Genomic DNA, 26,682 nt, shown 5'->3' with positions numbered 1-26,682 from the left:
AGTGTATCACCTGATGGAGGTAATAAATTAAGATGCTCGGAGTTGAGGCGATTATCAGCCAATCATCCAGATATGGAAAGATTGTTATGCCTTGTTTTCTGAGATGAGCCACCACCACAACCATACATTTGGTGAAAACCCTGGGTGCAGCCGATAGTCCAAAAGGGAAGAACTTTGTACCAGTAGTGATTATTCTTGTAGTGGAAGCACAGGATTCGCCACGAAGATGGATGAATTGGAATATGTGTGTAAGCATCCTTTAGATCGATGGAATACATCCAGTCTGGTTGAATCAGAGGTAGGATCGATTTCAACGATACCATCTTGAATTTTTCTTTGGTCAGGAATTTGTTTAATTCCCATAGATCTAATATAGGGCGAAGGCCACCCGACCTTTTGGGTATGAGGAAGTATGGGGAATAAAATCCCACTTTTTGGGTTTTCGGGGAAATCCGTCGAATGGCCTGCTGTTTGCGAAGCAATGCAATTTCCTCCCCCGGTTGTGGTTGGAAACTGACTCTTTAGAGTGGAAAAGTGAGGTAGTATGGGTTTTGTGGTGAATTGGAGTTGATAGCCGTGACATACTATGTCTAAAACCCATTGATCAGTTGTTATTCTCTCTCAGGTTGCCAGGCAAGAATGAATTCTGCCAGGTAGTGCTTGATGTAGTGGTGGTGGCTGGTTTATTAAAAAGATGGCGTTGATTTTACTGCTGGGGTCAGCTGCGAGACGAGACGTCAGCAGGCAGCGCGTTGCCGCGCACCGCATGTTTTCGCTACTACCAGCCCAGAACTAACCAGAATAGCGTCTGTCTACGTACCAATAGACCTTTGGTTCCTGAAGCTCCCTGAAGGAGGAGTATTACACTCCGAAACACTGCTGTGTCGGAGGATAGTCTTCAGGATTTCACACGTTGACAGTGGATCCAAGCTAAGTGTACAAATCAGTGCCTTATCTTGTGCAAGGAGAATATTAGGATATCTTACGACCTATGATTAGTCAGCCCACAGCTATATAGGCTTCATATATAAGCCAATCGCTTCTAGGGGCATTGTATGATGGTCGTAAGACTCCTTTAATAAGAGTTCCTTTATTCATAGCTGAATCTTATACTTTGTGTTGATTTTACTGCAGCAGTTGGTTGTTGTGTTTGCTATCTTTGGTTACGTGGCTTACCCCTACATTGAGTTGGGTTGTTGTGGTGGAGGGCACTGGTAAGATGGATACGCCTGTGAACGAAAGGATTGATAAGATCTGTAAGGTCTACGAGCATAGGATTGTCTACGAGTAGATCCCACATGACGACGCGTGGTCGAGTAGTGAGGTTGTGATGTTCAGGATTGGACTGCTAGAGATTCCTCTTAATTTGATGACTGTGTCTTGATATCGTTCTCCTAACAGGTTGTCTCCTGTACACGGGAGCTTCGTTAGTTCCTCCTGTAAATCTTCTCGTATCGTATTGGAACGTAACCATGCTATCTTACGGGCTGCGATGGCTGTTGCAGACGCTCTGGAAGATGTTTCAAATCCCTCATATCAACCGCAGGTGGTGTCGAGAACACTCCATGTCATGAAGAGGCGGTGGAATCTGATCTGCCATCGAGGAAAGCATACCTTTTGTGGCCTGTATACACTCATATAGGTATTGTATTTCTTTAAAATGGAGCAATCCCCAGTAGGGAAATGCTATGGGGGCATATGATAGAGGTCTTTAAAATCATGAGAGGTTTTGAACAAGTAGATGTAAATCGGTTATTTACACTTTTGGATAATAGAAGGATTAGGGGGCATTCCATGAAGTTAGCAAGTAGCACATTAAGACTAATCGGAGAAAATTCTCTCTCACTCAATGCACAATTAAGCTCTGGAATTTGTTGCCAGAGGATGTGGTTAGTGCAGTTAGTGTAGCTGGGTTCAAAAAAGGTTTGGATAAGTTCTTGGAGGAGAAGTCCATTAACTGCTATTAATCAAGTTTACTTAGGGCCAGATTTTAGTAGCTATGTGCGGGAGTAGATTTGTCCACGCAACCCGGCGCACAAAGCTACGCCCAATTTTATAACATGCTCGTGCAGCCCTAGGGGAGCCCCGATGGCTTTCCCCGTTTCCTCCGCCCCCCCCCCCCCACCTTCCCCTCCCTAAATCACCCCCTACCTTTATTTTATAAGTTGTGCCTGCCTCTAGGCAGGCGTAGGTTGCATGTGCCGGCACGCGATCCCCCAGCACAGCTGCTGTGCCGGAGGCCTTGGTCCCGCCCATTCCCGGCCCCTTTTTTCAAGCCCCGGGACATACACACATCCCGGGGCTTGCGCGCATCACCGGGCCTAGGCAAAATAGGATCGGCGCGTATCCCTTTTAAAATCTGCCCCTTAAGGAATAGCCACTCCTATTAATTTCATCAGTAGCATGGGATCTTCTTGGTGTTTGGGTAATTGCCAGGTTCTTTTGGCCTGGTTTGGCCTCTGTTGGAAACAGGAACCTGGGCTTGATGGACCCTTGGTCTGACCCAGCATGACATTTCTTATGTTATGTCCACCATCTGCTGGAGATGGAGAATACTGGCAGGCTGATGTCACTGCAGGGGTATATATATACTGTGATGTCAGCTTTGCACAGTCTCCATCTGCTGGTAGAGGTGCATAAACCCACTTGTTCTGGATCCACCTGTCTGTCTAAACACTAAGAAATAATATATTTCCCTGGAGCCCAGAAAAATAATCCTGGAAGAGAAGCAGAGCTGCATTGGCTTGCTGACCTGTAGAGTCTGCCACAGGAAGAAAAAGTAAACAGATTACTTAGAGAGAAAAGAGAAACAAAGAGGTGAGTTTAACAGTACTTGTTTATTACTTCTGCACACGGAAAAGTAACAATTTGGAGCAGACCAGAAGCATACCTGTGCAACTGCAGTTTGTGAGAAAGAACAATTTTTTGTCAGGGAGCACTCAAACTAGTCAACTATCACTAGGCAATAGAATTCAACAGCAGCCTTTGATACCGATCATAACCTAACCTATTATGTCATCAGCTCTAATATTCTCAAACGTAGACAACTGCAACTCCTTATTTCTAGGTCTCCCAGCAAGTCACTAGAACTACTTCAGAATGCCACAGCAAGACTATTAATAGAATCTAAGAAATATGATCACATAACACCCTCACTGATGGCCCTGCATTGGTTGCGAATAAAATCCAGAATTTACCAGAAAGTAATAACGATTATATTCAACATCATTCATTGCAACACCAGACTGCTAGGAGTGACATCACAGCTATACAATCCTCATCGAACACTAAGAACCCAAAATAAAGGACTACTAAATATTCCCACCATACGGAGCATACACCCGATGCATAAGAGATCGAATATTTTCCACAACAGGCCCAAAGCTCTGGAATTCTCTACCTGAGACACTACGTAACCTACCAGTTCGAAAAATTTAAAAAGTTAACTAAAAAACCTGGCTATTCATAAACACATATAAATTTAAGAACATAAAAATATTTAACTTAAAAACATAGACTATACGGAGCCACAAAGACATGAAAGACAAAAGAATTGTAGCACAAAGAATAAATCAGAGAACACAAGATTCTCAAATAACCTACAGACAGATTTGAAAACTACCACCCTAATCAAAAATATCACATATGCTAGTGCAGCAGGCATAGAGTAATTACATAGGCACAAGAAACTGCCATTAGACAGATGGTAATTTAATTCCAACAGACAATAACCAACACTGTAACCAATCATTTTGTTTCTGATTTTTGCTGAATTTACAACTATGAATGTCACTTTGTAGACTGTTGTGATCTATACATGGAAAGACAGTATATAAAATGTTTAAATAAATAGTTTGGCAAAGAAAAATCCTTAACCCTGGCAGATGTGGGTTGCACTCTAACCCAGTGGAATAGCTTTAATAGAAAAAGAGAACCATTCATTGAAGAGAGGATAAGCAAAAAGAAAAGCCTATGTGGAAGGAATCTAGTTAAGTTTACCAGCAGAAACACGCAGAAATAGTAATCTGCTGAAATTAAAGTTTGTGTGAAGAAAATCTTGAATGGAATCTGTTTAACTGTGAATTTGGACACTAAATTAAGGATTTGTTCAGTCAGAGGCTGGTATTAAATCCAGAAGCAGAAACAACTGACCGAAACAAATACCCTGGGCAGGGTGAACTGCTGTTGTAAAAAGGCAGTTTTTCTTTGCGTTCTTTGGAACTAAATCTCCTAGTCAATAATAACTGGAGAGAGAAAATGTAATGACAATTTTTCTGCTAATTAAAACCTTATCTACTAGAGCTGTTTATCAGTAATACTGAACGAGACACAAAGAAACCGTGAATTTGAATAGCTGGCAAAAATTAGATAAGAGCACAATCCAGTCCAACAATTCCAGTGAAGGCGGCATACGCATACCTAGATTCTGCCGGAATTTATTTATTTTATTTAAGCGTTTTTATATACCAAAATACGTTGGGAACATCATCTCTGTTTACATTTAACTAAACATAGCAAAAAGCTTCACAGAGAACATATCAAAACATACCAACAATAAACAATAGAGATTGATAACTGGGTAAGAAGGCAGAAATTTACAATTTACACAATATTTATAAGAACTTTAAGAGTTTCAAGGGGGGGGAGGAGGGGGTAGTGGGTGCTGAGGAATCTCGCTATATATAGTAATATAGAAATGACAGCAGAAAGGACCAAATGGTCCAGTCTGCACAGCAAGCTGTTAACTCATGTAAAGAGCAGATAGTCTCTGATTTGGTAAAGCTCAGGATAATAGGTGTGTGGCCAGACATGGCCCAGAGGGCCCGCGGACCAGAAAAATCAAAGAGTTCCAGAAGAAAGCATATCTATGCACTACATGAGTACCAGCAAGGACAGCACAACTGTGAGCTACTTCTTACAAATGTTACAAAAAAAAAAAAAAAACCCAGTACATTTCTGACCACAAAAAAAGAAGCACAAACAAAACACACACAAATACTCAGGGACACAGGATGTGGTGCACAGAGTGAGGCACAAAAAAAGAGAGACAGACAAACTTGGTATTCTCACCTGTTGAGTTTAAGAAAGTTCATATTACCTGGTAATTTTCTGAGTAAGAACTAAAATCTGCAAGAAACAAAGAAAATATTTTGGGAAAGAGAATCATTCTTAGTTTAAGAATTTGCAATAGAAAATTCTGGCTGATCATTTGAACTGAAACTTATCTGAATTTTCTTTCCTTGTTGATAAATCCTTGTACCTGCAAAGAAAAAAAAATAGATATTAAGTTATTTAAAAAGCATGAAAGGAAAAAAAGTTAAAATGTGCAAGGCAAACAAAGAAAATATACTTATCTGTTGAATATTTCACTTGAAGTTATTACAATTTCTTTAAATAGTTTCCAGGATCACCTTTACTTGTTACCAAAATAAGTTCTCTCCAATTCAGGTTCTACTGAACATAAAAAAAAAAAAAAACCCCACTATTGAATAAGATGAATTTTAAAAGCCATGCACATGCCAAAAATCAGGATATATGTATGCATGTAAGACATGCACGTGTCCACCTGATTTTAAAAGCCGCCTATATGCACACACCTCTCCTTGAAATGAAAAAGACATGATATGTGGACATTCCAGGGCAGGGCCAAGAGATAAGCGTGCAAGTACCTACATGTTTGTGCACCCAGGTCCAATACCACATAAGCTTACTTCTGCTATGGAGGTGTCAGTTTAGGGAAAAAAAAAAAAAAAAAAAAAAGACAAAACCACAATCTATGAGGGGACTGAAGGGTCTGGGGTAATTGAGGGTAGTGCAGGCTAAAAGCCAGGAGGGTTTGAAGGACCTAGCTCCAGACTGGTGAAACTGGTCATGGCATGGATGTGCGCCCATTATAAAGTTCCCCACTTGCATAGCTCAAACTTGAGTTTGAGCAGCTTTGCGTACCTAATTGCAAAACTGGATGCATGAACACTCGCACCTAGGCTATTTTATAACATACATGTTCATCTGTGTGTATGTTATAAAATTGCCACATCTCTAAGAATGCACAAACACACGTGTGCCTGCATGCCCATATGACATTTAACATATTGTTGTATTTCAGGTTTTTATTAATTTTTTTCTTACATTAAAATCTTATGGCACTTACTTCTCTCACCTACCTCTAGGAAAACCAATTGTATTGGTAATAACCACAACACAGAGAAGTGTTCTTTTATGTGTGACTGCCACTGAAGGAAATGTTAAGGGGGGAGAGGATTTTTGCTTTAGCCCCATGACAGTTCAAAGGCTCTTCCTTTCCTGTTCCATCCTTGGGGGTGCACTAGAATGAACTTTAGATACTGTTTTTGTGAAGTTATAACTGGAAATCTGACTGTGCTGCCTACCAATCAACTAGAACTGACATGATAGCCCTAAACCACTCTACCTACCTCTGCAGTAATCAAGAACAAAAGGAAGTCAGAGACAGCAGTTAAAAGGGATTAGTTATTATGGTACTCAAAGAACCCTATAGTACAGGCCATATGGTATTTTCCATACTAACTATTAAAAGAAAACATCACCAAGAAAAGAAATTGAAGGGGAGCTGAAGAGAAAAGATTTTAAAAAAAAGTATAACTAACTAGAGAGGAGATGGTAATTTATCATTGCAAAGCCATAAATGACAAAGAAAAGGCAAATAAAGGGCGGCGTTCAAGATGGCGAACGAGTGAGACGCGGAAGAAGCAGGCTCTTGGCGTTACAACGATTTCCTCGATATTTGAACTTATAGATGCCTCATAAGAAGCGTAAGGCCCGACTCCGTGAGAGCCAGGCAGCTATGGAACCAGTTACCCGCCAAGGTACCATACCTGCTCTTTTCGCGAGGACGCCGAATCAGCTGGGAGCGAGTGCCACAACGGTCTGGGGAGGAGAGCATACTTCCCCCGCCCAGGCAGAGGAGATCTCGCTAAGTCCCGGCGTGCCCGAGACGCCGTCCCCACCATTGCGAGGAAGTGAGGTGCAGGAATAGATACCAAGAGGGCCACCGTCAAGCCAGGAAGTGGAGGGAGGTTTGAGCCTGGCGAAACCGGAGGAACGAACCAGCTTGGAGGCTATATACCTCCATTACTGGGAGAAAGTCCCGATTCACAAGCGCAAATTTCTCCACGGGACACTGGAACTGCGGCAGCAGAGAAGTGTGAGTCAATTATAGAATTCAAACCCTTCCTTGTGAAACCAGAGGCAATAACGTTGGAAAGTCTGTGGGAAGCAATGGCTGCTATTGAAACAGCCATTGTGAAGTTGTCAAAAGTTTGCATGGACTCTAATAGTAGAACTGTTATAAATGAGAGGAGATTGGAGGCTCAAGATATTAAACTGCGAGAATTAGACATAAAAGTAGAAAATATCGGAAGGCATCATCAAAATATTATTCAACATGAAACACTGATTAATAAAAAAGTTGAAAATATTGAGAACTCTCTTCGCAGTTCTTAATTTCCCTGTAATTCCCCAGATGGTACCACTTGATTTGTTCAAGAAGTATTTAATGGAGGTATTGGGAATACCACTGGCAGCACTGCCATTAATTCTTAAGGCTTACTATTTGCCTCCAAAAAAAGGTATGGCTGAACAGGAGAAAGAAGAACCTCAAGCTCAATTGAATGTTTCAGAAATGTTAGAACTTTCAGAGGATTTAATTACTACTAGAGGCGTACTATTTGTTAACTTCGCTTTTGTTACAGAAAAAAATGTCATGAGAATGTTTTTCCGTAAAAGAGCCGAAAAATTTTATGGACAAAAAATATGAATATTCCCCGATATTACCTGGTTGACACAGGAGAGGAGAAAGAAGTTTGTGGATTTAAGGATAGAAGCTTTGGCTATTTGCTCTAAATTTGTTTTACGTTATCCCTGTAAATGAGTAGCAAAGTATCAAAATTCAATATATGTTTTCTTTGAACCTACTCAATTACGGTTACTCACACAAAGTAGCTGCAATGGCAGTACAGTAGGCATCTCCTCGCTAGCCATAAATTCTTTTTTCTTTATTTCTTAAGATTGGATTGCTCAGAAATCTATGTATTAGTATCCGCCCCCTAAATTCTTATTAGAAGGATGAAAATAATAATGTAATTATTTCTGGAAAATGTTTGCTTGAGATTATTATTGATATGTTATTACATCTGATTTTCAATCACAAATGTATACACTTGTGTAGTTAATTTAAAATGCAATAAAAAGAAAATTAAAAAAAAAGAAAAGGCAAATAAAAAGAGAAATATTTCTGCAACAGAAATAACTGTAAAAAGAAAAATTGAAAGTGGAAAAAATATACTGCCGTGGTCCACAGAGGGAGGAGATAGACAATTTTGTGATTATAACAAAGGAAATCAATTTGTAATATTCTTATATTGTTAGTTTTACTTTAATTACTTCATTATTTCATGTAATTGTATATATTTTTTTTTTACTTGATTCTCTGTTTTATGTGGACTATAATTCATTACTATGCTATTACATTGTAACCACTATGATATTGAATGGGATGGTGGTCAAGCAAATTTTTAAAAAAGGAGATGAAAGCTGAGAAGCAAAAAGTTTGGGTGGTGGCAGCAGCAGCAGCAAATGGCAACACTACAGTAGAAACTGCTTAGAGGAAGTGTGGGGGGATGAGACTGTACTACTGAAATTTTTCAAAAAAGTTAGGGAGTGCTTGCTATTTAAAAAGGTGGTAAACACTGGTTAAGAGCAGCTGTACTAGCTTGATTGCTCAAATATAAAATACTCATTGCTGACTCTTACTTCCTCTTTAAGTGTTATTTCTAGGCTAGCTGAAATTTGGTGTATCTGAATATCAATGTATTTTTACATTTTTGGAATTAAAAAAAAATTCATCTTGCATTATAATCCAAAAAAAAACCACACAAAGGAGAGCAGTGACTGCACTCAGCATTAATACACAAAAGACAAGTGCAGAAAGAATTTAATGGTCCACATAAAATTTCGCCATTCCAGATTAACTATTTCATAAGACGGCAACTCCACTGTATACACATACGTCTTTAAAGGGTTCCCCGACACGGACCCCGTGTTTCGCCAAAAGACTGCATTGGGAGGGACAGCAAATTTTAACAATCTGTAAATAGATATAAAAACAAGTTACATTATGAGACCAAACAAATAGGGCAAGCCGAAATGATACATACATCAGGGGCCCGAGCCTCCTGGCCAGAACCCACCCCATAACGGACGCGCCACCCCTGTCGGGGAGACAGCAGCTCAATAGGGGGGGGGGGGGGGGGGGGGGGGGAAGGGAAGGGAAAGGGGAGGAGCTTACACGCAAGGGGGCACATCATCGGAGGAGACAGCCCTTTAAAGGGCCGCAGAAAGGAAAAAAAAAACAAACCCTTTTCGTTAGAGCCCAGCACAGAGGAAAGGAAGAACGCAGCAGCACGAGAACAGGGGAACCACGTGGCAGCGGAGGAGAAACAAGGTGTTCCATAGCAAGGAGGAGCTGATGGAGCGAGAAGAAGCGGCATTGTTCCCCCCCCACCCCCCGTTTTGTTTTGTGTGAGATTAATATATTAAATGTGTAAAAGGCTTACCCTTAATGTTATGGAGTAGGATTAAGTTTATGAAATGTGTAATCCTTGAGGTATGGAGTAGGGGGGAGGAATATATAGTGGGGGCACCAAAGTAATAGGAAAAAAAAAAAAAAAAGACACCCATGCTGGGGGGGGGAGGGGGGGGGGAAGCCCGGGAGGTGGAAGTTGGCTTGCAGCCGCGGGCACCTATCCTCTCCCCATGCGCGAGGCACGCTGGGCCGGTCCTGGGGAGTTTGATTAAATTTTTTTTTAAAATTTGATATTTAGTTCACTGCTGCCCACGAATTAGCGCTGCGTGCTATGTACCAGGAGCCTAGGGTCCTTCCCCGGGCGTGGGCCATATGGTGCTGGCCAAGAGGGGGGAGCAGGTGTCAAAGGGGGTCCCCCCATGCACAGGCTCAAGAAAGTGGGGGGGGGGGGGAACCCGGGCGGTTATTCTGGCAAGGGGGGGGAGCAGGATTCTGCAGGTGGCCGTATATGCGGCAGACATGCTGGCAGCAGGTTACACAAAAATGGAGGGGGAAGGTATGTGGCGCACCAATTCGTTGGACACACACTGGCTGACCCTACACGATCAGGTAAGGGACAGCAGTCTACAGGCACTCAATATAGTGGGGCAATATATATTAAAAAAAAAAAAAAAAAACCCAAACACCACAACTTACATAGGATGCCTGCAGGAAGAGGCAGCATGGGCAGTAGGGCAAGAACAGCGCCAGGGAGGGGCAGAAGGGGAATGAATACCCCCTCAGATAGTGCAGGCGGGATGCAGGGGACTCCAGAGTAAGCAGGACGGAGAGAACTCCATGGGAGGGGGTGTGGAGGGCAGACAAAAAAAAAAAAGGCACAAAGTTTGTTGAGAAGATAAGTAATGTATTGACAGCAATTAATAAAACCACTGCTTTATTTATTTATTTTATTTATAGCATTTATATACCGGGAGTTCCTGTATAATATACATATTACCCCGGTTTACAAGGAACAAGAACTATCGCTTCATTTAGCGGTTTACATAGACCAGATTAATCAAATTAACATATTAGTGGATAATTGCTGAACAGTTAATAAGTAACATGCCAGGCTCAAGGAGGAACCTAGAGGAGCTTCCAGTGGAACTTAGTGGAGCTTACAGTGAACCGAAAAAAAACAAGATTATATGATTATATACAATTCAATAATGATCTCTTCGGGAAATTATGTGCCTGGGGCTGGGGAAAGAGCGAATAAGCTGAAAATATCGTTCTACCTGCTCTTGCTCTTGATTTCTTGCAGCAATCGTAGGTGCAGCATGTCATCCCGCAGCACGGCAAGAGCCTTGTCAAGGGCGGAGCAAATAGGCCGAAACAGGAGATAGACGCGCTCCACAACAGTGGAAAAACAACAAGGAAGGAGCGAACACCGAAAACACGATCCAGCAGACTGTGCGCGGAAGCATGAACAAGAGGAGAGCGCAGTAGAGCACCCGGCCGAGAAAAAGCAGATCAGCAAGTGACAGATGTAGGAACAGACAGAAATGGAAGCCACAGAGACTAGGACAGAGGAAGCATTGGCGAACATCGGCGAGAGAATGACGACAAATGACACACCGACACCGCATCAGAGTACTCGTGGACCCTCGCCAGCAGGAGTGAGGAATGCTGGCATACAAACAGAATGGGATATCCAAGCTGCCAGCACAGCAAGCCACGTGCATATTCAGGTGGAACAATAACAATCTGGATATGGCAACCAACCATGCCAGGCATGACAGAACCAGGATGGCACGAGCTGGCATAATAGACTTCCATGGGGGTGCGGAGCTCAAGATCCATGCCCCAGTTGGAGCACAATGGGGAGACCATGGGATAGGCCACAACATCGAGGAATGAACAGCCAACAATACCAGCCTGCATGGTGGTCTTGGTCAGCGCCACCTCAAGGACCCCTACATCAGGAAGGAGGGCAAGGGCCTAGGCCAGCATCATCGGCTAATGAAACTCGATCAAGGCCATGTACAGGTGACATGAGGAGTTTCGGACACAAATATGAGGGCACCAGCACAGGTTTTGGGTTGAGATGACGGCGCAGCAGCGCAGACGGAACAAAGGGGACTACAAGAAAACAAAAATTCAAAAGAAAGACCATCCACAAGCCAGTCAGCACGGCAATTACAGGCAGATCAAAGCAGTGTGGGTGAGTGCAGGGACAAAGAAGGGGATAACGGGCAAAAGACAAGATCTTCAGGGTCGGGGCTCCCAGGCACAGTCAGTGGCTCGATGACAGAGGAAAGGAAGTACAGAGCGAAGCGCAAGTCAAGCTCCAGCTCGGACAGTTCCTCAGCCACATCTTTGTCATACTCCGGGACTGACAGAGCACCAAGGGTCAAATAAGGTGGTGGACAAGTAGTCAAGGAGACCACCCACTCCCACAACGTCATCAGAGCTATGGGAGGGCATGCCCAAGCAGATCAGGAAGAAAATACATAGATATTTTAAGTATTCTGCACAGGCGTCTTAGAACTGAAGACAGGAAGAAGTCAAAAGAGGCACTACAAAACTAGGGAAAAATTTGAGAATCCCTAAGAATATAGTTAACTGGATAAAGGCATTCTTGTATATGACAAGTTTTGTGGGACATCGGGATCATTCACAATATGGACCCAATGTTAAGCTACACAGTCAACATCCTGCAAGTATATCAACAGCACGATGGCTGGTCCTGGCTCAATTATGATGAAAAGTTCCAGGACAAAATGGAGGAGAACCACTACATGACATGGGGAACACAGGATGTTAGCCTATGAATAAAGCAAATGACTTGCAAAACGGCAGAGCAAGGAATGAGATCAAGGAGCACCCAAAGGTCATCACCCATTAGGCACGCTACAAAGCACGCGCAGCCACATGAAAACACCTGCTGGTGATACAACAAAACAGTATGCACATTTCAAGACTGCAAATTTAAACACGCTTGCACTAATTGCACAGCCCCACACCCAATGATAGAATGCCCAAGAAGAACAACAACGGTGGGGAGGATCAGCAGTTTCATAAAGCGCCATCACCAGTTCAACTGGAGGCAATGAAACCATGGCTAGAACTATACCCGAACAAGGAGAAGGCAGAAAAGATAACACAAGGATTTAAAGAGGGGCTCATAATCCCATTTCAGGGCCAGATACAGGGTATAAAAGCCAGCAATGAATCAGCAGCCAAGCACGAAGACATAGTTCAGGAAAAGTTAGAAACGGAACTATCACTCGGAAGGATGGCTGGTCCCTTCATGCAAAAAAAAAAAAAAAAAAAAGGAAAATGCAGAATAATTATTTCAGTATACGGGTGCCAAACAACAAACACTTATCACATTTGTTAAAGTTTGTGAATTTTTTAATTTTTTTAATCCTCGTTAATGTTAATGCCGCATCAGCAAGCCTGTTGGCATGTTTCTGCAATGAAGTCAGAGACCGCCCCGTCTACTCAATCATTTGCGGCTTAGATGGTGTAATTGATATCATTGCAGAAACACGCCAACAGGCTTGCTGATGAGGCATTAACATTAACGAGGATTAAAAAAATTAAAAAATTCACAAACTTTAACAAATGTGATAAGTATTTGTTGGCACCCGTATACTGAAATAATTATTCTGCATTTTCCTTTTTTTTTTTTTTTAAGTTTGTCATTTTGCATGGGATTGCTTCGGCTCTTTTTTGGATATTGGTCCCTTCATGCAACAACCTTTTTGGAACATGTTCATCTCACCATTGGCAGTAATCCCCAAGAAAGAAAAAGGAAAATTCCAGCTCATCCAGAATTTATCATTCCCACCTGGGGAAAAATCAGTAAACGATCAACTGCCACAAGAGGAATGCTCGGTCCAATATGCATCCTTCGACACAGCTGTTGTGCTGCTCCGAACATGTGGCAAGGGGGGGCTCTTATGGCAAAGGCAGACAAAGTCAGCATTCAGAGCTCTTCTTGTATACCCAGTTTTCCATTACTGAGGGTCACCTTCAATAGCCAATACTACTTCGACAAATGCATGCCCATGGGATGCTCAGTCTCATGTGCTTGCGCACTCATTCCACATAGGTGCGGCCACCAGTGCCATGCAAACTGGATTAAAACAGACATGATAAAGAAAATAGGATGATAGCGATCTAACACGGTCAACACCTATGTGCATTTAGACAAAGTGGCCACAACTAACCAAACATATTTTGCAGTACATCAGCGGGTTCAGCGGCTAGCATTGATCATTGGTCACTCATATATACGATGGGCGGCTAAGAGCAATCGAATGACCCTACGGACATCTAGGATTGGCAACACGGGGGGTGGGTTGTCACATGGATGAGAAAGCCCGGCATGAGATGGAATCAGTTATTGCCCTTACTATGGCACCTGAGGGATTCCAGGGCGGCTCCAGACGTAATAATCATACACCTGGGGGGCAATGACCTGAGTTCATTGACATGCAAGTGTTTGATCAAGAAGGTAAAAAGTGACCTTAATAAAATTGCCGAGTTATACCCGAAAATCACATTAGTTTGGTCAGCAATCATACTGCAACCTAAGTGGAAAGACTCAAAATTATGTACTAGAGGTCGAAAGAAAGTAAAAACAGACAGATTGAGATATGGACAAGAAAGAGGTGTTTACATCAGATAAGACACCAGTGGGTGGAGGATAGGTGTCCCGGATTATTCACAACGGATGGAATGCATTTGTCCGACATAGGGTATGAATTTAATAATACATTACAGGATGCCATAGAGGAGTGTATAGCAGACTCAGGGAGAAAAGGCCGCAGCTAATTCAGTAAATGGGGGGACACGAGGCAAGGGTCCTCCCTACCTCATGCCTTGGTGGTTACCCGGGCCAGCTGGACATATTGTAAGTGGCGTGGTAGCCGGTCAGCGCCAGGGGAGGAGCAGGCGCAGAACGCGCCGATGGTGGCCCCCCCCTTTTGTAACAGGGACATGGCGGGGACCCCCAACAAGAAAGATGCCTGGCTTGGTTACTACGGCAGACAGTCCGTGACAGTGCATCGGCTTGGGTACCCTGGGAAGCTTATCATATGTTAAAGAAATAAAAGCTGTGGCCTTTGATACCAATAACAGTTTTGGTGGTTTTTCATTGTTGCATGATGAATTATGTAAGTGTTGACATGTGGGGACAAAGGGGCGACAAGGACACAGAGGGCAAGTGGCGGCTGCTAGCGTTAAGAAAAACATACCAATTTAGGTTCACAGGGAGCACACTGGTAAAGGGAACAGAAGAATTTTAAACGTTGTCCGAATTGGCACGAAAAACATCAACCAATCAGCAACAAGGAAAAGGATAGCCAATCAGATCATGGCAGGCAAGATTAAAGTAAAAAAAAAAACTCCATTCTAACTCATTATTCAAGCTATGTGGAGTCACACTATTCAGAGTACGAATCCAGTTTTGCTCCTTCCTGATTAAAATTTTAGAGAAATTGCCCAGGGGGGGGGGGGGACGGACATCAATCACAAAGAATTTTAAACCTGAAAGGGAATGAGACAGGGACCTAGTGATCAATTAGGGGAGCATTTTCACAGAGATTTTTTATATTAGAGCGATGTTCTATGATACGTGTCTTGATCTGAGATGTTTTCCCCACATATAAAACTTCTGACATGGGCAGTGTTTAAAGTTCTTCTGTTCCCTTTACCAGTACGCTCCCTATGAACCTTCATTGCTATGGTAATTGGTATGTTTTTCTGTATGTATCATTTCGGCTTGCCCTATTTGTTTGGTCTCATTAGATATAAAAACAAGTTACATTTTATATTTACAGATTGTTGTTAAATTTGCTGTCCCTCCCGACACAGCCTTTTGGCGAAACACTGGGCCCGTGTCGGAGGACCCTTTAAAGATGTGTATGTATATAGTGGAGTTGCCGTCTTATGAAATAGTTAATCTCGAATGACGAAATTTATGTGGACCATTAAATTCTTTCTGCACTTATCTTGCATTATAGCCATACAACTATCTTTTTTTTTTTTTTTTTTTTTTTTTTAAATCCTTTCCAGAGACTCCTCTTAGCTGTTTAAAAATATTTCCAGAGTAAAAAAAGATGTTTGCCTGCTCACAAGAACAGGAAAAATTCTCCCACTGTTGCTGACAGGAAGCAGCAGGGCAAGCCAGCAAGGACACCAGGCCCTCCCCCAGCCTGTAGAGTGGGATCACAACAGAGCTGCCATAGAGGAGCAAGAGCTACAGGTCCAGAAAAACCACCACCACTACCTACCACCACCACTCCAGCTCAGGGGGAAAGGGAAAGGTAATGAGGAGAGATGAAAACAGGGGCACTGGAAGATAGAAAGAAACCTACACCTTAATCTGTGTGTGTGGAGAGGGGTGGGGGTTGAAAGTGCACTCCCCAGAGAATAGGTGCATTTACTATAAAATCCCTGCCCAAAAGAGAAATTATTGGGGCACATGAGGGGGCATGTCCAAAAAGTTAGAGAACATTTTTTTCAAACCCTGCATGTAATTTCCTTGCACATTTCTGTCTGACAAAGATTAGAACAATGCCACAATTTATTTAGAAGTAGAAACAAAGAGAATCTGTAGTTGAAAGCGCCCTTTATTAAATGATGCCCGACTCTGGCAGAGTTTCGCTCTCTCTCACAGAGCTGCCTCAGGGGCAACTAAGAACAGATATAAAATAATTAAAATTACACATCAAGTTAAAATAAATAGACAACATATATAAAAGTGTACAAACACTAAACAAATTAAAACATACAAATGTGATCACATTTCTTTTGCGTTACATTATGTTTCTGGAGTGATACATACAGAACCATCATATGAATCACTGTGTCAATGAATTAACAATACAATGTTGGAGAGATGGATTTTAAATTAAAAAGACAATATACTGATCATGCAAAAAAGAATGCTTACTCAGTTGGAGCAGGGCTATTATCTGCAATGTAATCGCCTCAAAAGTATATGTGAGCTCAAACATCTATAAAGAAATGATAATGTCAAAAATATCTATAAAAAATAAAAATTTTGAATTGAAGAAACACTGACAAAAGCAAACAACCTCCTGCCAAAATAGATAACATTTCACATGTGAACAAAATATTTTTCAAGATCGTTCTGATTTTAAATGGCTATAACTAAGATACTTACTCAGTGGAATAATGAATAAATATTTGTAATATTAATTTAATGATATAATGACCATAGAATCCCCTAATTTGTCAGTGATTCATACTTGATATATTAATACAATCCCAATCAAACTGCATATGTCCAAAAAAAAAAAACTCTACATATTATGAATGTTAAAACCATCATTATATCCATATTAAATCTTAGTCAAAAAGTCAAATATCAATATTCCCAATAGAAAATTATAAAATATTCACATATCACCCGACAAATCATGGTGATAATTACGGGCTATTTTCTCTTGTTATTATTAAACAGCAGGTTGTATAAATCATGAATATTGACAAAACACTAGAAACCAGTGAAAACATGACTATACCATAACTTTATAGGTATAAATTAATATACTTAAAGACTCGTAAAGGTATTATATAACAAACATATCTATTTAAAGAAAACAGGAGTTATCCTCAAACTCTCCCGTTGCTGTTAATGCAAGTGAAATGATGCTCACAAGACCGCCAAATTATTATAAACGAGGGTACATGATTCTGATAGAAGGAGCATGTGTTAGGGTGTGCGGGTGTATGTGCAAGGATGTGTGAGAAAGTTAGTCTGAGGGTGTGTGAGTGAATGAGGGAGCTTGTGTGGGTCAGTGTGCAAAACAGAGAGATCCAGTGCTATATCAGGGTACAAATTATATTGCAATGATAGGGAGGATCAACCTGGTGGGGGTGTGGCACTTTATGTCCGGAAGGATATAGCTTCCAACAGGATAATCATCATACAAGAGACTAAATGCTCAGTAGAATCTATATGGGTAGAAATTCCCTGTGTATTGGGTAAGAGTATAGTGATAGGAGTATACCACCTGGACAAAATGGTCAGAGATGATGAAATGTTAAGAGAAATCAGGGAAGCTAACCAATTTGTCAGTGCAGTAATAAAGGGAGATTTCAATTACCTCAATATTGACTGGATAAAATGTAACATCAGGACTTGGTAGAGACAAAGTTCCTGGATGTAATAAACGACTGCTTCATGGAGCAATTTGTTCAGGAACAATGAGAGAGGGAGCCTATTTAATTCTTTGTGGAATGCAGGATTTGGTGAGAGGTAATAACGATGGTGGGGCCACTTGGCAATAGTGATCATAATATGATCAAATTTAAACTAATAACTGGAAGGGGACAGTAAGTAAATCTACAGCTCTAACACTAAATTTTCAAAAGGGAAACAGAAAAAAAAAACTGAAAGGTGCAGCTGCAAAGGTTAAAAGTGGTCAACAGACATGGATACTATTTAAAATCTTTTCTATACCATCGTTTAGTAATGCACCATCACAACGATTTACATAGAGGCACATATAATTAGTTTGTTTACAAAGGTATCTATGAAAGTGCCATTTCAGTGTTGGTACAGATTGAAATAAAATAAGGTATAAGAGTTAATATGGATCTAGTCCATTTATATGATTAATAAGATAATCATACAAGAATTGTGACTAACTGGAGTTCTCTAACACTCAGGCCTATCCTGTAAAGTGCGGCCGTGTTTACCCTGCTCCTAAGCCGCTTCTAACTCACGTTTCGGCCGCGTTAGCCCTTCCTGCGATCCCGAATCCCCTTTAACCTACTCCTACCGCGTCCTAAATTCCCCGGGTAACCCCTTCCGCCCGCGGCATGCATATTGCATGCAAACGAGCGAATTATCGCGATATTGCATGCAAACGAGCCAATTAGCTATTCCCCTAGCATCCCGTAACCCGCGCCCCGACTAACGCTACCTTTCCCTGCCGTTTTGTCGCGCGTTTAACCTGCAAATTTACCGCCTACCCTGACCCAGGCGGTAGAGGCATGGGTAAGGGTAGGTGGCAAGCTTTCCCCCAGCCCCCGCTCACCTGCCCCGGCCGCGATCATGGGTGCCGGTCTCCGTGGCAGCCCCAGTCCTCTCCCCTCCTCCAGAAGCAAAAAAAAAAAAAAAAAAGGCGAAAAAAACGTTGCAGCCCCCCTCCGATGTCCGGACTGGGGCTGCCACGGAGACTGCAACGGCAAAGCGAGTTTTCAGTGTCCCCCCTCCTCTCGGAGCAGGGCGCGAAAAGCCGCCTTGCTCCGGGAGGGGGGGGGGGGGCACTGACGGCGGCGAAGCAACGCAGAAGCAACGGCGAAACGACTTTTCAGTGTCCCCCCCCCCCCTCTCGGAGCAGGGCGCGAAAAGCAGCCTTGCTCCGGGAGGGGGGGGGGGGCACTGACAGCGGCGAAGCAACTTACTTTTGCACCCGATCGGACCAGACTTCCTGGTATCTGTCATTTCAAATGACATTTGAAATGACAGATACCAGCGTGGCGTGAAGCCTTAGGCCCGCGCACCCAGGATCCTGTATAGGCGCTCTATCCAGTATCCTGGGTTGCGCGGGACTAAGGCTTTTCGGACGCGGCTTACATTTACATATAATTAGGCTTCAGGATCGAGCGGTAGGTGAGCTGCACTGTGCGGGCGGTAACCGCGGGTGCCGTAGGCACTAACGCAGCTCTTCCTACCGCTCGGTACTGGATCACCCTGATTATCTTTTGAGTATAAAAATAAAAAAAAGATGTGACAACATGCATCTAGGTAATCTTGTTCTGTGTTTCTTAATCTCAGTTTTCATTGTAAAATGCTTTCTTGAATAGCCATGTTTTTAAACTTTTTTTTTGGAAGAGTTTTGAATCACTCTGTAATCTTGTCTCTAGTGGTAATTTGTTCCATAATGTTGGACCAGCCAAGGATAGTGCGCTCTCTCTCTCTCTCTAACTTATTTATTTAACAGTTTTATATACCGAAGTTCTAGTAACAAAGTTACTAATCAATTCGGTTTACATTGTAACAATAAAAATTGACAGAATATAGAATTATGTCTTACAGAGAACAGGGAAGATTTATCTTGGAAATAAATAAAATAAAATAACTTAGTGAGAGCAATAAATAACTTCAATGGAGCAAGGAGAGTACAATTTAAATACAATATAATATAGGAGGATAAATTCGGAATTGAATGAGTTGGGCCTGAGGTCGATTGTTGAAAAGTTAAGAAAAGTTATTGGGATAAGGAGAATGCTTGATTAAACAGCCAAGTCTTGTGTTAGCTTCTCCGTCTTTACTGAGGGGATGATTAGTAGAGCTTTATTGGCTGATCTCAGGTTTCTCTGGGGTACGTGTAAGCATAGCGCTGTGTTTAACCATTCAGCTTTTTCTTAGTTTGTGAATTATGCGAAGTGTTTTATATTGCACTCTCTGCTCTATTGGTAACCAGTGTAGTTCGGCCAGTGTATGAGTGATGTGGTCTCTTTTGCTCTTGCCAGTGAGTATTCTGGCAGCAGAGTTTTGTAAGACTTGTAGTGGTCTTATTGTTGAGTATGGTAATCCCAGAAATAGTGTGTTACAGTAGTCTGTTCTCGTGAAAATCAGTCCTGAAGTGTTTCTGGGTTAGTAGTGGTTTCAGCCTGAGGACCATAAGTTTGGCGTAGCCTTCTCTGACTTTCAGTGATGTATGTTGTTTAAGGTTAAGCTCTGTGTCAATTACTACTCCTAGGTTTCGAGCTGTCTCAGCTATATCCACTTTCTGATCATTTTTAAGTTTAATAGGGTTTTGAATCAGTTCCATGGTTTTTCGTTCTAGGTGTATGAACTCTGTTTTTTCGATGTTTATTACTAGCTCCATTTGGCTTAGTAGCTGTTTAATTATATCTAGGTACATTATTGCTAGGTTTAGTGTTTTTTCAATTGCTTTGTCTATGGGTAAAGTTAGTTGAATGTCGTCTGCGTAAATTTAGTATGTGATACCAAGTCCTGCCAGGAGGTGGCATAGGGGTAACATATAGATGTTAAATAGTGTCGCTGAGAGTGCTGAGCCCTGAGGTACTCCTGTTTTTAGCTTGATCTTGTCTGATGTCGTATTTTTTATCTGTACTTGAAAAAAATCTATTGTTTAGGTAGGATCTGAACTAGTCCAGTGTTTTGCAGACCTATTTCTTTTAACCTAGATGTGCAGTCCAGATGTATTCCATACATTAAGGAAGAAGGAAGGCAAAACAATTACCAGACTGGTTAAAAGGTGAGGTTAAAGAGGCTATTTTTAGCCAAAAAACATCCTTCAAAAATTGGAAGAAGGATCTGAAAAAAAAAAAAATAGGAAAAAGCATAAGCATTGTCAAGTTAAGTGTAAAACTGATAAAACAGGTGAAGAGAGAATTTGAAATGAAGTTGGCCGTAAAGGCAAAAACTCATAATAAAAAATGTAAATATATCAGAAGCAAGAAATCTGTGAGGGAGTTGGCTGGACAGTTAGATGACCGAGGTGTTAAAGGGGCTCTTAGGGAAGATAAGGCCATTGCAGAAAGAATAAATGAATTCTTTGCTTCCGTATTTACTAATGAGGATGTTGGGGAGATACCAGTTCCAGAGATGGTTTTCAAGGGTGATGAGTCAGATGAACTGAACCAAATCACTGTGAACCTAGAAGATATAGTAGGCCAGATTGACAAACTAAAGAGTAGCAAATCACCTGGACTGGATGGTATGCATTCTAAGGTACTGAAGGAACTCAAAAATGAAATTTGTGATCTATCATTAAAATCATCCATTATACCTGAAGACTGGAGGGTGTCCAATGTAACCCCAATATTTAATAAGGGCTCCGGGACGATCCAGGAAACTATAGACCAGTGAGCCTGACTTCAGTGCTGGGAAAAATACTGGAAACTATTCTAAAGATCAAAATCACAGAGCATATAGAAAGAAATGGTTTAATGGAACACAGTCAACATGGATTTACCCAAGGGAAGTCTTGCCTAACAAATCTGCTTCATTTTTTTTTTGAAGGGGTTAATAAAATATGTGGATAAAGGTGAACCAGTAGATGTAGTGTATTTGGATTTTCAGAAGGTGTTTGACAAAGTCCCTCGGGACAGGCTTCTAAGAAAACTAAAAAAAGTCATGGGATAGGAGGTGATGTCCTTTCGTGGATTTCAAACAGGTTTAAAGACAGGAAACAGTAGGAATAAATGGTCAATTTTCTCAGTGGAAAAAGGTAAACAGTGGAGTGCCTTAGGGATCTGTACTTGGACCGGTGCTTTTCAATATATTTATAAATGATCTGGAAAGGAATACGACTAGTGAGGTTATCCAATTTGTGGACGATACAAAATTGTTCAGAGTAGTTAAATCACAAGCAGATTGGAATACATTACAGGAAGACCTTGTGAGACTGGAAGATTGGGCATCCAAGTGGCAGATGAAATTTAGTGTGGACAAGTGCAAAATGTTGCAATTAGGAAAAATTACCCTTGCTGTAATTACACAATGTTGTAGCTCCTAATGTAGAACCTACCACCCAGGAAAGAGATCTAGGCATCATAGTGGATAATACTTTAAGATTGCTTTTTTGACTGCTGCAGCATACAGCTGACAAACAGAATGTTAGGAATTATTAGGAGGGGAATGGTTAAAAACAGATGTCATAATGCCTCTATCGCTCCATGATGAGACCACACCTTGAATACTGTGTACAATTCTGGTCACCACATCTCAAAGAGATATAGTTGCAACGGAGAAGGTACAGAGAAGGGCAACCAAAATGATAAAGGTGATAGAACAGCTTCCCTATGAGGAAAGGCTGAAGAGGTTAGGTTGGAGAAGATACAGCTGAGGGCGAATATGATAGAGGTCTTTAAAATCATGAGAGGTCTTGAGCGAGTAGATGTGAATCGGTTATTTACACTTTCAGATAATAGGACTAGGAGGCACTCCATGAAGTTAGCATGTGGCACATTTAAAACTAATTAGAGAACATTCTTTTTCACTCAACGCACAATTAAGCTCTGTAATTTGTTGCCAGAGGATGTGGTTAGTGCAGTTAGTGAAGCTGGGTTTAAAAAAAGGTTTGGATAAGTTCTTGGAGGAAAAGTCCATTAACTGGTATTAATCAAGTTGACTTAGGGAATGGCCTCTGCTATTACTGGCATCAGTAGCATGGGATCTTCTACTTGCTAGATTCTTGTGGCCTGGCTTGGACTCCTTTGAAAACAGGATGCTGGGCTTGAAGGATCCTTGGTCTGACCCAGCATGGCAATTTCTTATGTTGGGGGAAGGGGGGGGGGTATGAGAGAGGGTGGGATTGAGCCTGTGTAAAGGGTAGTATGAGAGAGAGGGCTCGTGAGAAGATAAAGTGGAAGGGGTTAAGCCTGAAGGGGAGAGATAGTGGAAAGCAGAGGAGTTGGGGCTTGAGGGCATAGGGAAAGAAATGGAAGGGACACTTACATAATTTCTAGGGACATTCTGCTCAAAACATGTAAAACTGCATCTTTGAGTAATAATTTTTCTGTGTTATGTTTGAAACTAATTATTAAAAAACTGTGTAGTGTTTTATATTGACCAATATAAAGTATGCAGAATCCCCCAGAAGTAGTTGGTGAGGCCTCTCCTAAGAGTTTATTTAGACATTTTATATACCATTGTTCCATGCACAGATCACAACAGTTTACAAAGTGATATTCATAGTTATAACTAAGACAAACAAAGATTGGTTACAGATGTATATTATTGTATAATACTTTTTGGAGTGTATAATTTATATAAGGTTATACATAGTCCCTTACAGAGTATATAATTTGTAATGCTATTTATTATGTTCTTCTGTTTTCCATCAGGTACTGTTCCTTTTCTCCACTTCCTGTTTTTCCCTCTCTTCTCGCGCCCCTTCTCTCTTCCTATCTGCTCCCTCTCCCCCCATCCTGCTTTTTTGTAATTTCCTCCTTCAGTTGTATTGTAAACCAGCATGATATACCCACGAATGTCGATATATAAAAGCTAATAAATAAGATTAATATTCCTACACAGGCATTAATATCTAGTGAATTATCTACTAGATAAGGGAGCCCTGACCGACGTGCCGCAAATGCACAGTAGAGAGCAGTTCTACCTCGCATGCGCGGGCAAGCACGTTGGCCAGAGTTTGCCTATTTACAAAAATGGCGCTGGGAGGACCCGTAGCAGCGGCGGCGAGGACCAGGACCTGTAGCGGCGTGCGCCATCCGAAGTGGTTGTGACTGAGCTGGGAGAGGAGGGGAGTGACTGAGGGGAGGGGGAGGGAGAATGAGGTGGGAGGGAGAATGAGGGGGGAAGGAAATGGACTGAAAAAAAATTTTTTTAATGTAGCCCGTTGTTACGGGCTTAACGGCTAGTCTATTATATATTAATAACTGGTTTAGTACTTAAGGCAAGGAGTTCAGGAAATTAAAATAAGAATTTACCTCATTTATTCTCTCACTGGATACATTTTCATGTTTTGATTATTACCTTAGTTATTCTTGTCTTTGTGGTTTTCTGGTGTTTTAAGTTGGCTATTCAAAAATGCGTATAAACTATGTTTTTAGTTCGCATTTAAAATTTATCAGGTAAGATATGCAACGTCTTGGGCAGAGAATTCCATAGATTTGGGCCTGCTAGAGAAGACACCAGATCTCTTATTTCTGTTAGATGTGTGCTCCTTATTGTTGAAATAGTCAATAGTCCTTTGTTTTGGGATCTTAACGTTCGTTGAGGTGTGTATGGTTATAGAGTCACTCCTAACAAGCTGGGGTTATTGGAATGAATGATGTTGAAAATTATCGTTAGTACTTTGTAATAAATTCTAGATTGTACTGGTAGCCAATGCAGTGTGATCAGCATGGGTGTAATGTGATATTTTCTGGATCCTAGTAGGAGTCTTGCTGCAGCATTTTGTAATAGTTGAAGTGGTTTTAATTGACAGGCTGGAAGACCGAGCAGTAAGGAGTTGCAGTAGTCTAGGTTTGAGAATATTAGAGTTTACAATACAGTATGGAAGTCTGTCACTGTTAGTAATGGTTTCAATCAATATAGTATACACAGCTTGGCATAACCTGTTTATTAATTTACTGATGTGCATTTTCATTGTTAGTTTCTCATCTAGTTGTACTCCTAAGTCTCGTATTTGTCTTGAGGGATTTAATTTGAAAATTGCCCAAGTCCAGGACAGGTGGTTTAACTATCGAAGTGTTTCTACTAAGCCAGATGATTTGGGGCTTTTTGGGGTTTAATGATAGTTTAAGTTGCGAAAGTTCTTGCTGTATTGTTTTCATATAGTCGGAAAGTATTAAGGCTGTATATTCATGATTTGGAGAGTGGTATGTAGAACTGTAAGTCGTCAGTATACAAGAAGATAGATATTACTAGCTTTGTTAGTAGTTTATATAGCGAGAGAATGTAATTATTGAAAAGTGTTGCTGAGAGGGCTGAGCCTTGAGGGACTCCTGAATCACACTGGTAGGTATCAAGAGATATGGTTGCTCAGTTTGACTTGGAATGTTCAGTTAGAACATAAAATGAATAGAACCAACTGAGAACCTTGTTGTTAATCCCAATATTTCTCATCTGATAGCAAAGTAGGTCTTGGTCCACTGTGTCAAAGGCTGTTGTTAAGTCAATTAGTACAAGGCAGTAAGATTCATCTGTGTCTAGCCCATGTAAAACAGAGTTCATTAGTGAGAGAAGTAATGTCTCCGTTGAATCCAAACTGATTTGGAAATTGAAATATTCTATCTTCCAGTTGATAATCAAGTTGGGTTAACACTGCTTTCTTAAGAACGTTTGCTAGGAATGGTAGGTTGGTTTAATCACCACTTGTTTTAGTCCATTTGGAACAGTTCCTTCTGAAAGAGACAGGTTAATGTTGTGTGGCTGAGTCACGTGGGTGAGTGGCAGGTTTAATTTTAGTAATGATTTGACTAAATTTCCAGCTTAGATACGCTGTCAAACGTAGACCACTTAACTATGCACTCGATTCTTCAGGTGTTTGTGGTACATTTAGGAAGTTGAGCTTTCAATTTATTGATTTTGTTTAAGAGTGGGGTTGCATATTCATTGCAGGAGGCTTTTATGTATAGTTATTTCTAGCTATGGAAGATGTTGGGTTTTTTAATTGTTTAACGACATCAAAGAGCAGTTTAGAATTGAATATGACCCCATGGATTTGTCTGGCATAGTAATTTATTTATTTTTTTTTACTTTATTGGTTAGCGTATGGTATTTTTAAAGGAAGGATTTATATTTTCCTAGGGATTCAGCAGATGGGAATTTCTGCTAGTGTCTAATTTTCTAAAGCTCTTTTTAGTGTTTAATTCATCATTCTACCAGGGCTTCTTAATTTCAGTGTTAATCTTATCTTTGTTAATATTTTTCGTCTGGATAGAATTAAGTTTTTCCGCTATGTAATTGATTTTATCCCATGAATCGAATGCTGATGTTGGGTTGGTTTGATTTAGTTCACGGAGCTTGTTTCCTATTGCTTTGTTAAGTACTTCCATCTCATAATTTTCCTGAAGGTAAAAGTATGTTTATGTCTGCTTTTAACTAATGATCAGACCAGAGCAATATTGTGTATTAAGTGTTGATTAGGAAATTGGTGGTGTTAGCAAATTTTAGGTCTAGAGTGTGGCCTGCTTTATGGGTGGCTTTTAAGACAAAATTTGATCATCCCAGAGGTTCCATTGCATCTAAAAACATTTCACAGTCCAAGGTTCTCGAGGTTTTGTCTACATGGAGGTTAAAGACTCCAACAATTAATGTTGATTCCGGGGATGGAAATACCTTTGTGAATAATTCAATAACTGGCAAGCAATCTTTTAGAGTATTCCTGGGACACAGTAAACCAGTCCTATGTTTAATTGTGGAGATTTTAGAATTACAGCCTCATGAGGCGGGTGAATCTCTCTTGTAGGGTGTTAGCTTGAGTTCTTTTTTACTGATTATTAAATAACCCCCCACCTTTTTGTTTGGGTCTTGGAAAGTGAAATGCTGTAGTTAACATTGGATATTTGATTTAATAGTACATTGTCTGTCATTCAGCCAGGTTTCGGTTATGCAACAGATCGAAGGGTTGAAGTCCTCTAGAACAGTGGTT

The 26,682-nt window shown here is 41.1% G+C and overlaps 1 protein-coding gene and 1 long non-coding RNA gene across 2 annotated transcripts in view; both read right to left on the bottom strand.

Moving 5' to 3' along the window:
- Nucleotides 1-5,218, bottom strand: part of LOC115093892 — a 41,920-nt gene extending 36,702 nt beyond the window's left edge. The window contains exon 1 of the long non-coding RNA XR_003857430.1: nt 5,071-5,218. This is a non-coding gene — a long non-coding RNA (uncharacterized LOC115093892). The remainder of the gene's footprint in view (nt 1-5,070) is intronic.
- The window catches only part of FAM117B (family with sequence similarity 117 member B), a 511,577-nt gene that overhangs the window by 472,679 nt on the left and 12,216 nt on the right, over nt 1-26,682 (bottom strand). The gene's annotated exons all lie outside the window — the stretch shown is intronic.

The sequence above is a fragment of the Rhinatrema bivittatum genome, chromosome 6, assembly GCF_901001135.1.
Source record: "Rhinatrema bivittatum chromosome 6, aRhiBiv1.1, whole genome shotgun sequence".
Taxonomy (NCBI): Eukaryota; Metazoa; Chordata; class Amphibia; order Gymnophiona; family Rhinatrematidae; genus Rhinatrema; species Rhinatrema bivittatum.
Note: the sequence above shows the minus strand (reverse complement) of the source record. Positions and strands in the feature narration are given on the sequence as shown.